The sequence below is a fragment of the Triticum dicoccoides genome, chromosome 6B (assembly GCF_002162155.2).
Source record: "Triticum dicoccoides isolate Atlit2015 ecotype Zavitan chromosome 6B, WEW_v2.0, whole genome shotgun sequence".
Taxonomy (NCBI): domain Eukaryota; kingdom Viridiplantae; phylum Streptophyta; class Magnoliopsida; order Poales; family Poaceae; genus Triticum; species Triticum dicoccoides.
Window position 1 is genome coordinate 655928307 of NC_041391.1, and position 5283 is coordinate 655933589.

General features: G+C 48.2%; 1 pseudogene; it reads right to left on the bottom strand.

Annotated features, from left to right (window-relative positions):
• Positions 1 to 2924: 2924 nt before the first annotated feature.
• LOC119322559 lies at positions 2925 to 4049 on the bottom strand (annotated as a pseudogene).
• Between the last annotated feature and the right edge of the window lie 1234 nt (positions 4050 to 5283).

Sequence of the window (5283 nt, forward strand, 5' to 3'; positions counted from 1 at the left end):
GGCGCGGAGGAGGAGCGGCTCAGACTCGCGGTGGTGGCGCCAACGGCATGCCTTCTGCAGCGTGAAGGCGGGAGCTTTACGGGCATCTGCAAACCCGGCCGGACCTATGGGCCCAGGGGACCAGTATACTCCTGCTGTCACGTCTGATCGGTTACCGTCATTGGCGGTGGAGGTTGGGCCCTCCCGCGTGCCGACGATGTTGCTGCCCCTAGTCCCGGCTCCTCTTCTTCGTTGAGCAGGCCCCTTTCACGGTGTCGTGGTGAGACGGCGCGGAAGCTCCAAGACCGTTTTGGCGTAGAGTGGTGGTTTGTTTGGTGACGTGCTCCGGATCGCCCGAGGTGAAGGTTTGGGATCAAGAGAAATCCCTGTCGGCCGAGCCGACTCCGACGCGGTGGCACCTGAGGGTGCCACCGGACCTTCATGGAGGGCGTCGGAGGTACCCTTTCTCTCTGCTCGTCGAGTACGGGAGGAAACCCTTGGCAGTAGCATCATCATCATCGCATCCCTTTTTGGAGGTGTTGATTGGTACCGGCGCTCCGGAGTATAGGTGCTTAGTGGAGGATCCCGGTGGGCGCGGCGGTCGCGAAGCTTCTTCTTTTTGTTTATCCGCCGGTGTTGGCATTTGTTTCTTTTCTTTTTCTCTTTCGTTTCTTTTGAGCGTGTCTGTGCTGTTTCCGTCCCAGCACCTATCTGGTTGTATTGGTGATGTTTGCTTTGGAATACAAAGCGGGGGAAACCCTATTTCGAGTGAGGCTATGGAAAGGAAGGATCGGATGGCTATCATGGGACCGGCCGAAATTTGGACCGGCCGGCCGGCGCCTAGCGTTCGCCAGAAGAAAATGAAAATAAGCAAAGTCTTATAAGATACCCAGTATAGCTGTAACTGCATTATCATAAAAAAGGGAAAATGTAAATAAGTCGTGTGCCGTTAGTAGACACTCGCCTTATATTGCCCGCCGTCACCGAGCCATTAAACGCGGCGGGGAGGGACACGTGGCTCGGACTTTGCCGAGCTACCCATGTAAGCAAGCCGGGTGTTTCTTGCTTCATGTACCGACCGCATATTGGTGTTATCTTTACAGATCATGCATGGCTCGGAACATGTTCTTTGCTTGTGCGAGACCCCTAGCCAGCTCTCTATTCACGGACCACTGCTTTGCACAGCAGATCTCCACTCTCGAGTGTTCGAAGGCTACGTGCGTGTGGATTGCCATGGCTGGCGAGGGCAGCGCGCGCAGTGAACGCAGCACTGAGCAACAAGTGACACAATATGCAAGAGTGTCGCTTGTCTGCCTGCGATCCAGCCCAGCAACTTGAGGCGTTCGGGGAAGAGAACACATCCACCACATGCCCCGACCGACCGGGATGAGCGACAACGCTCTCCGTGTACAACGGGTAGGCTGGACACCGAGCCAGCCGGAGTCACCACGGAGAACCCAACTGGCTCGGCCGGCGTGTCAGCCATCGGAAGAGCACTTGTCACTCGACTGGTACCCGGAGCTTCGGCGGGCTGCTCCGCGACACCTGCGTGGCGTCAGGCAGGGCTCGTGCCTCTTCAGCCTTCGCCTTCTATACCAGACAGACTAGTATCTACCACAGCACGGGCTCGAGGTGGGCCACACGAAGCCTCAGCATCGGGAGTTGCACAGCGCTACAAATTTGCTGGAAAACTGACTTGTCCACGTTTGGAACCTCGCAGCACAGACATAACACTAATGTTCACGGTGGGACCTTTAACGCATACTACTGCAACTCTACCAAAGCACAAGATTTAGTTTGTTGAATTTTAGTACATGTATGTAAGAGGCATGCGGCTGGGGCTGTGGTTTTTTTTTTTTTTTGCGAAAAGATTGGATTTGTTATAAAGATTCACCGGAGTACAAAATACCTCAAACATAATAAAAATTACATCGAGGTCTATGGACCACCAAACGACCATTGCCGACGCATCACTGTCGCCGCTCCCATACCGGAGCCGGCCTGACCTTGTCGATGACATCCGGAAGTCTTCATGCACACGCCTCTAAGGACCAGCGTCCGGAGGCCGTATTCGTCGCTGTTGAATCCTTGAATCGATCTGAATAATTTGACACCAATATCGCCGTTGGATATGCACGGTGAGAAACTCTAACCTCCCCGCTCCGAAGAGCTGGCAGAAATCTACGTCAGAGATCCATCTAATCCATCCCAATGAACGAATTTGACGAGGAACGGAGCCCAAAAGACTGACTGGAAGAAGAAGCATCATCGTCCGTCCAAACGCCGCCCCTGCGAGGACTAAAACCCTATCTATCTACTAGCCGGAGCCGAGGCACCAAAAAAAACCCTCCCCGCCACTGACTGCCGGAGCGGCAGGTGGAAGAGAGGCGAATCCATGGGCTCGCCATCGGAAATCGAGGGGAGAAAGGCTTTCTGATCTAGTCGTCTTACGAGACAGGAAAGAAAAGCAATCTTTGGTTGGCGTTGTGGGTTGAACGACCATGACAATAGCAATTGGGGGAGAGAATGTTCCATCATAATTCATTTCCTCAAGATTCATGAATTGACATTCATCATTTTGTTCCACCTTCGGGCTTCAACATTTATTTACTAATCAACTCCATCATTTTCACATATTATTTATATGGTTCCAAGATTATCGTAAAAACAATAATTAGTCAAATAGTTCATTATGTATGCATGAAGGCATAAGAGGCAGCACAATTTAACAATCTACGAATGATATAGCTAACACAAATTCTTCATCGATCTTTATATATGTGGGATAATTTACATTGTATTCATTGAACTCATGGAACATGAAATACTATACAAGACATATGTTTGTACATAATTAAGATACACATAGAAATACTTAATTAAAGTGGACGTGTGCAATTATGTAATATTTTTGTGCATAGGAGGATATGCGGCATATGACACTCCTATGCAGTGGGGTAAGAAGGCTCCATCGCAAGGCCACACATGCCCCTCTTGTCGGTAATGTCCTTTTCCATTCTTAAATATCCGTTCTCGCCCCATGTTGTTCCCCATGAGTTCTTTAACAACCAATACTTTGTGCCGTCGCTGGTCTTGCCATAACCAATAGCTGCAATTCCATGGTCTAGATCAGTGCCACATGAGCCAGTCATCACTCCACCTTTGTAAAACTGGAACGTCATATCTCCTCCATCTACGGCTACCGAGACAGGTTGACTTGCGACGGCTTGCATGAGGGCTCCCTCATTGTTGGTTGGTACATCCTCATAGCTTTTGATGGTTGCGGCATCATTGATTCCACTCTTGCACTTGTCATCTGCCGCGGTATATGGGTAGTTGGACTCGGTGGTGAGACCACCATTCTTGATTATGAACTTAAAGGCATCATCCATGAGACCTCCTTCACAACCTTGGTCTTCACCATGGACATCACAATCCACCAACTCTTGCTCCGACAATGAGATAAGTTTGCCAGTTTTGAGTTTAACGATGCCCTCTGTAGCAGCGACAGCAGAAAACGCCCAACAACAACCTACACATGGTTATGTTTTAGTAGATACTATCAGACGACATTCTCAGAAAAGTAAACATATATGAAATACATCATTATCCTTAATATACTCACCACATTGGCCTTGGTCCTCCAGTCTACAGTTGTCGGAAGTGCATCGAGACTAAGATTCTTGTACCTGAATTCGGTAGGAACCCGCTGCAAGCTTGGTTTGTACCCCTTGTTAGGCATTGTCCCCTTGAACTCCTCATTGGTGAGGTCGGCGAACTGATTGATGGCCAAATAGAACTTGTCATTTTTGGCTCGATGAACCCGACATTGGCCTTGAAGACCTCAGATCGGTATGCCTTCTCAGTAGTGTCTTTGTACACACGATTGTACTGCATCATCCAGCTCTCATGCATCGCCACCATCGACAAGTCATCATTGATCTCGCGAGCTGCTACGGCCTAACTGTAGAAGCAAAGGCATCCGAGGAGGCCAATGATCAAAGCTTTTGAGATGGCCATGGTATATTTGATGGATTGCTTGCGAGTACTTGTGTGCGATGTGTGCTCTGCTTGGTTTCTACGAATGGAATTGGGTGTCTTATATAGTTCCATGCATGTATTTAACTATGAATGATGGAGAAGGTCTCCAACGTAGCGGTGAAGTACGTCTAGTGGGAGGATGTTATAAATCAAACATACTTACCGTCTGTTGTGGGGATGGTGGTATAAATCAAACATACTTAGCTGGATGTGCTTCCATGATGATGTTGACGGATTTTTCTATCAATGTTATTCCTATGTATCTTTATAGCATTTTGGCGTGAGTTTGATGCCGTCTGTGCAATGCATGTATAAAAATTTATAGTGTAACATTAAGTTTTAGATTCTTGATTTACATATTTGTGGGTACCTACCCCGAAAAAAATTACGGGTACCTACAGAGAATATAGATAAGAATCCTTGTAGCATGCCAATATAAAATGATTAGATGTGCCACTTGTAGGGACTAGGAGGGCAACACGGACATAATAAGTTGATTAAGACAACTTAGCTAACCATATCATCTTATATTAAAAAGAACTAAGGATAGTTAACCTATCTTAAGTAATTTAATTCTGAGTCCAAACAATGATTGATACTCATCTTCTATTTTAAGTTCCATATGGACTTAGTGAGCCCCAAACCTACGTCTAGTGCAAGAATTTTAATACCACCGGACGTACTTCCTGGCCACGCAGATGCTCCTTTCGACTAACAATTTTATAGAAGCACTGTATGTCACAATCCCTGCGGCGGTCGTGGTGTGTGGGTGGTCACCCTAAGAAGCGTGTGGTGCGGGTTGTTGGGTTTTGCAGCATTGCAGCTCAAGGCTGAACGGTAATATGTAACGCCCTGCAAAGTAGACACACCGTGCAAAGCACCAAGCGACATATACAACCAACGCAGACAACGCTTTTCTCCCCCTCCCCTTGATTTGTAGGGCTACGAAAATGATACGGAAGAATCGAGCAGAGTACGCACGCATGGATAAGTGGGCCAAGGCAAGAGAAACATTGGTGGGTAGTTGAGAGCCGAGTGAACACATGACATATGCACGTACAGATGGGACCAATGCAAGAGGAAAGGGAGATGGCCGACTGTAAAAGGCGACATCCATGCAAAACTGTCAGGAGGGCCTACAACCCCCGATTCTAGCGAGTACAATAAGTTGGGATCCTTTGGCACCCCGAACTTCATCGCCAACGCCGTGGGTTGCCTTGACCTCATTGCTCCCCTCTTCGAGTGGCAGGTTTCCATCTTTGG